The sequence below is a fragment of the Schistocerca piceifrons genome, chromosome 2 (genome assembly GCF_021461385.2).
Source record: "Schistocerca piceifrons isolate TAMUIC-IGC-003096 chromosome 2, iqSchPice1.1, whole genome shotgun sequence".
Taxonomy (NCBI): Eukaryota; Metazoa; Arthropoda; class Insecta; order Orthoptera; family Acrididae; genus Schistocerca; species Schistocerca piceifrons.
The window spans coordinates 169,499,124-169,512,017 of NC_060139.1; positions in this window are offsets into that span (position 1 = coordinate 169,499,124).

Sequence of the window (12,894 nt, forward strand, 5' to 3'; positions counted from 1 at the left end):
CGGAATGGACAGTGTCTCGAAAGGAGGATATAAGATGAACATCAACAAAAGCAAAACGAGGATAATGGAATGTAGTCGAATTAAGTCAGGTGATGTTGAGGGTATTAAATTAGGGAATGAGACACTTAAAGTAGTAAAGGAGTTTTGCTATTTGGGGAGCAAAATAACTGAAGATGGTCGATGTAGAGAGGATATAAAATGTAGACTGGCAATGGGAAGGAAGGCGTTTCTGAAGAAGAGAAATTTGTTAATATCGAGTATAGATTTAGGTGTCAGGAAGTCTTTTCTGAAGGCATTTCTATGGAGTGTAGCCATGTGTAACTAGGCTGTTTAGGTTCTTATATTGGTAACGCCACCGCCACGTAACGCTCTATATGAAAATCACTGACTGCTGCGTGCAGTCTGAGGCTGGTCGGCATTGTTGCAATATTCGCCATTGTAGTGTTGGGCAGTTGGCTGATAACAGCACGTAGCGTTGCGTAGTTGGAGGTGAGCCGCCAGCAGTGGTGGATGTGGGGAGAGAGATGGCAGAGTTTTGAGAACGGATGATCTGGACATCTGTCCATCAGAGACAGTAAATTTGTAAGACTGGATGCCATGAACTGCTATATATATTATAACTTTTGAACACTATTAAGGTAAATACATTGCTTGTTCTTTATCAAAATCTTTCATTTGCTAACTATGCCTATCAGTAGTTAGTGCCTTCAGTAGTTACAATCCCTTATTTAGCTGGCAGTATTGGCGCACACTGTATTGCAGTAGTTTGAATAACGAAGGTTCTTGTGAGCTAAGTGATTCATGAAAGGTATAGATTATTGTTAGTCAGGTCCATTCTTTTGTAGGGATTACTGAAAGTCAGATTGCGTTCCGCTAAAAATATTGTGTATAACTTTGGCAAATGTCTGAGTACGTTCAGTTTTGCTCAGCTGTTTGAAAATCAAATAATGTAAGAGGTTTATCAGCACAGTCATTCATAAATTTTTCTAAGGGGACGTTTCACATGTATAGAAGTGAAACGTGGACACTAAATAGTTTAGACGAAAAGAGAATGGAAGCTTTCGACATGTGGTGCTACAGAATGATCCTGAAGATTAGATGGGTAGATCACATAACTAATGAGGAGGCATTGAATAGAATTGGGGAGAAGAGAAATTTGTGGCACAACTTGACTAGAAGAAGGGATCGGTTGGTAGGACATATTCTGAGGCATCACGGGTCACCAATTTAGTATTGGAGGGCAGCGTGGAGGGTAAAAATCGTAGAGGGAGACCATGAGATGAATACACTAAACAGATTCAGAAGGATGTAGGTTGCAGTAGGTACTGGGAGATGAAAAAGCTTGCAGAGGATAGTGTAGCATGGAGAACTGCATCAAACTAGTCTCTGGACTGAAGACCACAACAACAACTAATTTTGTTTTTGCGATCACTACGAAACGAATAAGATACAAACTATAGAATATTTGGGGATTCAGTCTGTTTTTGCACATTCGTGGACTACAATAAATGGCTGAAACTTTGGGAAAATTTTTTGTAAGAAATTACTTTTTGTGCCAACAACAGTGTATTTGTCCCTTACCAGTTTCGGTACAGGCTAACATCGTCGCAGGAAATACTACAATGACATTGTAAATCCATTTTAAAATTATATAAACCGTTATTTGATACTTAGTTTTTGATTATAGTAGGATTATTGATCTGAGTTAGTTAGAACCAAGCTGTCCATATATCGGGAGAGAAATCTAACAAGGACTATCCCAAATACATGTTGAAATGAGCAATTCTAACCTAATATGTACCCCGTATACATGAACGCTTTCCACATCATATCCTGAATCGATAATCGATAAACAGAGAATTTGTGGACAACGAGGTGAAGTTTTCGCTTAGCTATAGCTGATAGCATGTCAGATTCTGTGATTTATAAAAGTCATTGTTAGGATTCACAGCGGCCGGCTTATGACACCGATGGCCATGTGTATTTTTGTAGAACTACGTGCCTTTTTCCATGAAATTAGACAAAGATTCTATCCGTTTTAAGTTTTCTTGTTTAGTCATATAATGTGCTGCGGAGGCTGCTCATCTTAGATCATAGTTTATTTAGTTCTCCGAATAAAGGCTACTTGACATGGGATCACTTGTAGTGATACCATTCATATCTGCTCTGAAATCATGTTAAACTTCATTCAACGGTGTTTTGAATATACAGCTTGGGTAATAATGCCAATAAATTCAGACTCGCTCTTACACTAGTTTTCCTTTTTGTTCCAAATCCAATGTCTTTCGCCTTCTTTGAACTTTTATTACTTCCCTATGGTTTCTGAACGTTCAGTTGAACACAATGTTCAGCATTCGTGATTCTCATTACATTTACAGATATTCTAGGGCGTGATTCTAGGGATCATCCGATTTTTCGGGATTATATCTCTAAAATTAATGAAGATAGAAACTCGAATTAAATTTTCACTTGAGAATGATATTGCAAAATTTTTGTTTTGAAAACAATGATCCGATTTTATAAGTTTGCGAGTACATCTTTTACATAAAATATGGGGAATACTTTTACGTTAAATATAGTCCTTTGATGTGACCTCCACTCATTCCTTCCGTAGGCCAAGCTTTTCGTATCTAAAAAGTATTCTCATTGCGTCCTATGTCATCAATTATTTTTTGGACGTATACCAATCTCAGTCTTTGGTTCAAATGGTTCAAATGGCTCTGAGCACTATGGGACTTACCATCTGAGGTCATTAGTCCCATAGACCTAAGAACTACGCAAACCTAACTAACCTAAGGACATCACACACATCCATGCCCGAGGCAGGATTCGAACTTGCGACCGTAAATCTCAGTCTTTCTCTAGAGATTCTATCTTTCACTCCCCTCTAGTGCCCTATCGTCCTGCAGCTTCTTCTTGTAAGTTTTTGCACAAATATGTTCTTATCTTTGATGATTCTGAGGAGATTGTCGTCAAATCCTATCTTATCAGGCCATCTAATTTTCAACATTTTTTTGCAGCATTACATCTCAAACGCTTCGATTCTCTTCTGTTCCTGATTTTCTGCAGACCATCATTCAATACATATAAAGTTGTGCTCCCAACGTTCATTATCAGAAATTTCGTCTTCAACATCAGGCCTAATTCTGACAGTAGACTTCTTTTGACCAGTTATACCCTGTGAGCTAGTGTTAGCCTGCATTTTATACCCTCCTTACTTCAACCCTAAAGGGTTATTTTGCTTCTAAAGTACCAGAATTACTTAACGTCGGTTAGTTTGTGAGCATCAAGTCTCTCCCGAATCTCTGTCCTGCTGCTTGTCATTACTTTCGTCTTTCCTCGGTTTACTCTCAATCCATATTTTGTACTCATTAGACTGTTCATTCCATTTACGAAGTCTTGTCATCATTCTTCGCCTTCACTCAGGATGGCAATGTCCTCACCGAATTTTATTACTGATGTCCTTTTACCTTGAATTTTACTCCTGCTCTTGAACATTTATTTACCTCATTGGTTGTCCGATGTATAGATTGAACAGTAGCAGCGAAATGTTAGAACCCTCTCTTACCTCCTTTTTAATCCGTGGTCCTCCAATCTTATTGATCCATCTTGGTTCTTGTACACATTGTATAACAGTAGCCTTCCGCTGTATCTTACTCGTATTTTCCTCAGAATGTCGAACATCTGGCACCATTTTAAATTGTTAAATTGTTTTTGCAATTTCCGGAATGGAATGGATGATATTTTTCTGAAAGTGTTATCGTGTCAAGAGTCTCATTGATTGTACACGTACGCCAAAGTGAATAGTCGTTTTGTTGCCACTTCCCCGAATGATTTAAAAAATTCCAGTGGAAAGTTATTTTCTAGATCGACAAATCCTACGAATGTTTCTTGAATTATTTGCTGTCATAATCAGGAGCAACGTCAGAAATGTATTTCTGACGCCTTTTCTTTCCTAAAACCAAACTGATAATATAAATGATCCTCAATGTTCTTTTCTATTCTTCTGTGTATTATTGTTGTTGGAAACTTTAATGTGTGAGCTGTGAAGCTGATGGTTGATAGTTTCCGCTTTGTATGTTCTTGCAAGCTTCGAAGTGGACTAGATGACATTTTTCCGAAAGTGTGATCATGTCACCGGTATTATAGATATCACACACACACGAACGTGAATAGTCGTTTTGTTGCCACTTCCTCCAATGAATGCTATCGGTTCCTTGTGCCTTAACTGGTCATAAGTCTTCCAAAGCATCCCCTTCTATCGAACCCAGTTCCTTCTCCTATGAAGTAATCTCTCTCTCCCCCTCATAGAGGTCTCACATGTACTCTTTCCACTCGCCCGCTCTCCCATTTGCATTTAACATTACACTCTTAATGTTGGCGCTCCTGTTTTTAATTTCACCGTACATTGGTTCTTCATTTCTGTACGCTGATTCAGTTCTTCCGACAACATTCCTTTCTGACTTCGTCACATTTCTCCTGCAGCCATTTTGCGTTGGCTTCCTATTTATCTCATTCCTGAGAGAATTACGTTGCTGTATTTCTGTATTTTCCTGAACAGTTTAGTAAGTCCTTCTTTCGTCGATCAATAGGAATTTTTCATTCATTCGCAATAAATATCTGGGCAGTAGTTAAACTCGTCCAGTGGTCACACGAGTATATCTGGAGTTAATGCATTAACTGCTGTTGCGGCATTTCATCGTAGTTTGAGGAAAATGGTTGGAAGAGAAGTCCCTACAAAAGATATTCATACAACGGTATCTGAGAGGTCAATAGTGCAATATGAGATACAGACACCCTTAATGGCCAATCCATCGTTGAGGCAGCTCAGTGTTAACAAATACTCTTACATGAAAGTACAATACCCACTAAGTGATGATCCGTCCCGACGAAAACTGAAACGCTGTTTGTTGCTGTGGTATAATCATGTCTACTTGGCTCACATTGAATAATCAGCAAGTGATAGAACTAACGGACGAGTGAGCTACATGCACAGGGAAACAACTTCTGGCAACCTCATGGATTATCACTTTAGAACTGGCACTGAGGCAAGAATGTAGCTTTGATGGGTAATTAAAATTAACCCCAGGTTTATATACTTAATCATGTATTACACAAGGGAGGCACTGAATAAGTAATGTAACACTTCTTTTCGGCCAGTTTCCGTTAAAAAAAATGCGGAATTTGTTGTGGGATGTCGTGAAATATTCCCGCTGCATCATGTTTAGTTCCATGAAGTTCCGATAGGTGGCGACGCTATACGTAGCCTTCAAAATGGCGTCTGTAACGTAGGTGCGTTGCAAGTAGAGAGCTGTTATTCACTTCCTTTTGGCCAAAATCCAGAGCTTCGCTGATATTCTTACAGAATGTCTACGGACACCTGGCAATGAAAGAAAACGAGGCGAATCATTGGGTGAGGCGTCTGTATTCATTGCAACAAGGTCGCGCAAACCTCTCCGATCTTCCGCGTGCCGGCCAGGCGCACAAAACTGTGATTCCTACAACGTCGGAACGTACGACCCCCTCATTCGAGGTGATCGTCGAATCACAGTGAGACACCTCGCTGCACAACTGGACGTCTCTGTTGGTACTGCAGACACACTCGCCCACCAGTTGGGGTACTCAAAGGTGGGCGCCCGCTGCATTCCCCGCCCCCTGACCGATGACCATAAAGAGCAACGATGGATCATCTCTGTAAAAGTTATTGCACGTTCCGATGCTGATCGTGACAATTTATTGCCGAACATAGCCCCAAAGACGTTTTAACATGAGGTTATCACTACGAACCGGAAACAAAACCGCAATCCATGGAATGGTGACATACTATCCCTCCTCCAAAGACCGAGTTGAAAGCCACAGCTCCAGTCGGTAAAGTGATGGCGACGCTCTTCTGACTCTCAAGGGGCTATTTTGCTTGTTATCCTTCCTCAAGATGCAATCCGTCGTGTTCGTATGCACAAAAATTCAAACGCAACTTCTTCCTGTCCATGAAAACGCAAGGCCTCACACAAGTCTGCGCACCAAAGAGGAGGTCCCAAAACTTCATTGGACTGTTCTTCCTTATCCACCCTACAGCCAGAGTGTCGCACCTTCTGGCTTCCATCAAAGAAGGTGGCTCAATCAAGGATGGACTCAGCGGGAAGCAGTATATGGAGGATTGGGACTTTGTTGACGCAGCAAAACGTTCGCTCTGATGTCGACCAGTTGAGCGGAACCCCGGTGGACGTACAGGCCCTGCCAGTAAGGTTATAAAATAGGATTTTGCAGCCAAAAGAGTGAGGAATAATGTAGTGTTTACGAAGCCTGAATTAAACCAACCTGTACTCAGAAAAAAATGGGTTTCAGTACTTATTGAACGCCCCTCGTAGTCTACTGAAATAGGATGCACTTTTCTGTAACAACCTATATATCATTATTGTTTCTCTATATACACAAATATTACTCGATATCTACAGCTCATAAAATCTCTCTGCGCCTCATATTCTGGCGACGGATTAATGGGCGTCCCAAAAGAGGCCACGCACCAAGCTGACTTGATCACACGTGTGCTGATTCTTGGTTCTAGTGTTTCATTGGTGTTTCGGATAATAACTGGAGTTGCTCACTGGGTGTAATGTCCTGTTCGTTGTGTTTTGGATGACTCCGTAAAATGTGTTTCCCATGTTTGAAGAACTGCTGCTTCCCCCTGCCTTCACGATCGCGGGTTTACTTCTCCACAGTAGCATGTCTCGTGATTCTAAGTCTCTAGTTCATGGATTCGCAGCTGCCAGTATTTACTATACAGCTAAATACTGGAGCACAAATACAAACGTTTAGCACATTTGTTGCATATCGCTGAAGTGCTGACTATTCTTTCAGTGGCCCTTTTCTGAAGAACATGAATTTGGGTGCTTGCATGCAATGCTATGTAGCTTTGGTTAATGAGCATTACTTTCATAGTAGATCCCCAATGTGGAGCGGCATTCCGGGTTACAAGTAGAAGCCCTAATCATTTTGATCCTACTTGTAAAAGGCAGACAGGATTTACGACGTAGTGTTGATAGTTTTATGGAAGCTACGGTTCTGTATTTATTTACGAGCAAAAAATTAATCTTTTTGAGCCGTGGCTGGCTCATGCTAGGCGTTCGATTAAACCTTGGTTGCTATTCTGTGTTTAGTCTCCCGCGGTTATCGCGACCATGCTGTTATCCTCCCTTTTCGCGGATGGCAGCAACGGTGTGTATTGATATTCGCACCTTGGACTACCTTTGGCCTGGCGCTTATAGTTTCCAGCTGGGCTGTGTGCGGGCAGTTGGTCGGTTGGCGTGGAGCAGCGAGGAAGTCTCCGCGGCGAGTTGTTTGGCCGGGCCCGCTGGCGGCCTTTATGCAGTGTCTGAGTGTGTGGTGCTGTTCCCTTCGCTAAGAGGTTCGTAGCTCACCGATCCTGGACATCAAAGTTGAGTTTTGACTTAATCTACCAGAAAGTCACCACTGTTCACATTGTGTTGTTTGGAGTTCGTTGTCGGCTGTTGGGATATTCCCGCGTGCAACAACGTGCGTCTTGGAAAAATTTAGGCGCCCTCCGGTGGAGTTTAACTGTTCTTTATTATTTGAAGTGAAGTGCACCAGCGGAATCGTCTGCCTTGTGGCCGTTAATGTTCCGGTTACCTGCCCTGGCTGTTGACTTAAATTCAGGCAGTGTATTTTCCTGATCATGTTGTCACTGTCCAGCATCAGCTAAATATGTATTTGGTTGTGGGCGCCAATACCTTTACGTTGTTTCATTGTGCTCCCTGTTGTGTGCTGGTCGGGTGAAGTGGAGGTTATCTTGGCAGTGGGTCCATTGACTGTCTGTCGGTTGGGTTGTCATCGGATCGACACTGGTTGGGTCGACTGCCTGTCTCACCTAAGAGGGCGGTAGTATTTGAATTCCTGGCTGACCCTCGGAACTTCTGAGCGCCCTTGGGTGTACTGCCTTTTCTTGTTTGTTCTTGTTGTTTGTACCTGTATGGTTTCTAGCAGATCTTAATATTAAGGTTGTTTTGCCCTTAAGGCGTCAGATGATTTGCTCCTTCAGCCTAATTGAAGCCTTTGGCATTATTAAAATTAATGTTATTGAGTCTTAAGTGTTGGGCCTTCAGCCGATTTTGAATCTAAGTTATTTGCTCTTAAAGTGACAGGTTCTTTGGGCCTTGAGCCTAATTAAGGAACTGTTTTAAGATAAGTCGTTGCCTTTTAAATTTCAGATTTTGGTTGAGCTTTAAGTTATTGGCTTTCAGCCATTTTTAAATTAAAGTGGTCTTGCCCTTAAGGCATGAGATTGTACGGCGCATTCAGCCGCTAATTAAGTTCCAAAACTAAAGCTGTGTCTTTTTTTAATTTTTTGGCTCTTGTAATGTTCGATCAAATAAAAGGTTGTATGTTCGAGTGTAAGTGACAGCCGCCTATTTTGGCCCCTTTCCAAAACTTAAACTACCTCTCCTGTCCTGCGGGTTTAGCAGGGCGTTTCACGTTTAAATAAATATTTTAAATAGTCTCCATCCTTTTAAATACCAATATGTTACCAACTAAAAGAAGTTATGCTCCGAAAGAATTTGTTCAGTTTTGAAATACTTTTGTGTCAAATTACTGTCATTGTTATTGAACCACAGATAAAACATGAAATGGCCTTATAAGAATTGCAATGTAACTCTGTTGTGTTATCTTGGTGTATGTGGTTTTAAATTTTGATTTCTCTCTCTCTCTCTCTCTCTCTCTCTCTCTCTCTCTCTCTCTCTCTCTCTCTGTGTGTGTGTGTGTGTGTGTGTGTGTGTGTGTGTGTGTGTGTGTATGTGTAGGGGGTGGGGCAAACTATAATGCTTCCCGACCCCGTAAAAAGTTAAGAGACGTTAATGGCATTTATGTTCCAGATAAAAGTGTGCTGTGCTTCCTTTTTATGAAATAAAAACATTTTACAGCTGTAGCGGATCTTTGCATTGATGATGAATATAAATAGCTATGGATGTCCCGCCAAGAGTAACATAGTCTCTTTGTGTTAACGTCCGTTTTATTACCAGATGTATTTCTTTCAATTGTATTTTTTTTTTTGTGCTTAAAACTATTATCGTGAATGCGTGAATGTTAGAAATCCGCTGAGAAAAATAAAGGTTGTTAAGTCTTCTTAACGTTTGGTTCAGCATCTTGGGTGACTTCCATCTCCATGCTCCGTATCATTTCAGCTATACTCACGGTCCATTAGACGTGATACGGTAATACAAAAAGAATACTGAAATTTACGCATTCATTGCGATGCAAATTCGCCAAATTACGTACTAAAGCGTCGTGACAGATGGAAATCACGTTAAGGTATTTTGGAATCCCTTTCCTTCAATGTTCATCGTTTTGCGCGTCGCAGAGGGCCGTCTTACGTCTGCCGCTTATTGGGTTAGGCTCGGCAAAGTTTGGGACGGCAACCACTATTGCGCTCGCCCGGAGCGCCGCCCTGGCAAGATTTAGTGTAGCGTGCGCGCCGGAAAACAAAAGGTAATTCAGCGGGGAGGAGGAACAACAACAATCTAGTTAGGAACTGAAGACATTCTCGGTGAAGCGGCCGAACTTGCTGCTTTATGGCACGCACTAAATGTAATCATCGTGCCTCAGGGGCACCGCCGGCTAGAGCGCCTCCGCGTAGTTTACCGAACTTTTATCTGGAATTTAAATCGCATTAACCTCTTTTTAACTTGTTACGAGGTACCTCGGAGAGGTTGATAGTTCGCTCTTAAGATATCGTAAGGGCGTGTTAGAATTTGCGCATAGATTTTTTGAAGCTATAGGAACCCGAAATTCTCTTACAAGAATAAGGTAAATGATATTGCGATACAAAGAGGTAATATGACCCGTTATGCACATAGTTCAATATTTATCCTCCAGATTGATAGAAAGGTCAAGGTTTAAGATTTTACAAAAGATTAATTCCCTCAACATCATACTACACAATATGACATGACGATATACACACCCACTGAAGTCACTTGCGCTCAGAATATATAATTAACAAACTTCGTGAGAGGCATCAAGAAATAATCAAACTGATTATTGTGAAAAGTGTGGGGGTATAGACTGGAGAGGGAGACCATGGCTTCAGGATCAAGTAGATGTAATTTGCTACAGCTATGAAAAGGATCGACCAGGACGAACTGCACTGGACGGATACGTTTGTAGAAGACATCCTGATAAAATTCAAGGAAAAATCAGATAACGTTGCAAATTTCACTTTTATTTACTTGATGACTAGTTTCGAGTTGATATCTAGTTTCAAATCATTCAAGTACAATAGTTAAAATGGTATTTCCTAACATATAAGAACCAAGTAAAGGTAAATGTATGGGTACCGAGCCGAAATTAATCATCAAGTAAATAAAAGTGAAATTTGGAACTTTGGCTGTTTCTGTGTCGTATTGATTAACGCAAGTTACTGCCCTGCAATTACTCCAAAATGCTGAAATTTCATAAATCCTGATAAAAGAAATTGTACATACGTAATATATGTTCCAAACGAGGAAACACTAACGTACGACAGCCGGCCGCGGTGGTCTAGCGGTTCTGGCGCTGCAGTCCGGAACCGCGGGAATGCTACGGTCGCAGGTTCGAATCCTGCCTCGGGCATGGGTGTGTGTGATGTCCTTAGGTTAGCTAGGTTTAAGTAGTTCTAAGTTCTAGGGAACTTCTGACCTAAGATGTTGAGTCCCATAGTGCTCAGAGCCATTTTTGAATTAACGTACGACGTTATTATCTACAGGGCTATTACAAATGATTGAAGCGATTTCATAAATTCACTGTAGCTCCATTCATTGACATATGGTCACGACACACTACAGATACGTAGAAAAACTCATAAAGTTTTGTTCGGCTGAAACCGAACTTCAGGTTTCTGCCGCCAGAGCGCTCGAGAACGCAGTGAGACAAAATGGCGACAGGAGCCGAGAAAGCGTATGTCGTGCTTGAAATGCACTCACATCAGTCAGTCATAACAGTGCAACGACACTTCAGGACGAAGTTCAACAAAGATCCACCAACTTCTAACTCCATTCGGCGATGGTATGCGCAGTTTAAAGCTTCTGGATGCCTCACGGTTTAAAGTTTACGGCCCCTTTTTCTTCTGCAAAGAAAACGTTACAGGACACGTGTATCTGGACATGCTGGAAAATTGCCGGATGCCACAACTGGAGACCGACAGCGCCGACTTCATCTATCAACAGGATGGTGCTCCACCGCACTTCCATCATGGTATTCGGCATTTCTTAAACAGGATATTGGAAAACCGATGGATCGGTCGTGGTGGAGATCATGATCAGCAGTTCATGTCATGGCCTCCACGCTCTCTCGACTTAACCCCATGCGATTTCTTTTTGTGGGGTTATGTGAAAGATTCAGTGTTTAAACCTCCTCTACCAAGAAACGTGCCAGAACTGCGAGCTCGCATCAACGATCCTTTCGAACTAATTGATGGGGACATGCTGCGCCAAGTGTAGGAGGAACTTGATTATCGGCTTGATGTCTGCCGAATCACTAAAGGGGCACATATCGAACATTTGTGAATGCCTAAAAAAACTTTTTGAGTTTTTGTATGTGTGTGCAAAGCATTGTGAAAATATCTCAAATAATAAAGTTATTGTAGAGCTGTGAAATCGCTTCAATCATTTGTAATAACCCTGTATAAAGTTTTTAGTTTCATTCATATTTTCAGCGTTTGGATTAATAAAGGTACATCTTAAAAAGGACTTGTATATCAGATCGGACTGTGCTCTCTGTGGCTGGTCTTCATTAGGACTTGGTTCTTGTGGATTACGTTCTTGGTTATTAGTGGTACACAGTCCTGATCCACAGCATAGCATGTGATGTATTTCGTTGGTGGACTGTGATGAGTACACGTTAATGATATTGTTGTTTATGTACTGTCGTATTTTAATTACTGAAGTGTAGTGACAGAGGTTATTAAAGCAGAAAAGGTAGGTCTCTTCCTTAAGAAACTCCAGGTGTTCCTATAAGGCTGAACATAGTTTTCAGCCATCTAGATTGGTCTTGAGCTACAGAAAGATAACAGAGCGGGCAAAGCGACGAGATTTGGGAAATGTGTGTTAAACGAGCAGTACAAGATGCAGCTTCATCCGTCAGATATATAATTAATGATAGCTCTATGAAATCACTGGGAATCACTAGCTTGTCGTTGGTTATCGTTTTTTAGTGCACAAGCCGTGTTTAGTAAAATGCATTTAGTCCATTATTGATTAAGTACGAAGCATACATCGTATTCTATCTACTGATAGTTTCAGTGACGGAGGTAGCGTGTGTGTGTGTGTGTGTGTGTGTGTGTGTGTGTGTGTGTGTTCTGCAACCAACGTGGCCGGCGTGTGTGCTAGTGTTCATTCTTTTTGTGTCCTCCTTTAACTCTTTTTATTCTGCAGTTGCTGCAGTTCCACTAAACCTTCAGGGTGTTGGGGCGTAATGTGTGGCTGGCACATTGCCATCCTGGGAAGTTCCGTCGCAGAGATCGCATCCCGCTGCCCTCTTCGGTGTTGTGTAAAACTACTTGTGAGCTCCGCAGCGATGAGTAAATTTTAACTGTAGCATAATTTCAGTTTTTAGACAGATAATACAGAACAGGCAAATAACTAAGAAGCTAGCGGGTAATATATCTGGTTCAATGTTTTCTAAGGTCACGTCTTTTTGTGTCTGTTCATGTAATATTTTCTTAACATAAAGTTAAGCCGTAGAAACCTTTCCAGGGAGTATACTGCCATAGTCATACTGAAGCATTCACTTTCAATAATATAAGAAATTCTGAGATAAATTAGTAATGTCTGACTATCGTAACCAAGATCACTTCCTCTCCTTCCGCCGAAGCCCTCAACCTCACACAGTTAAAGTATTGATATA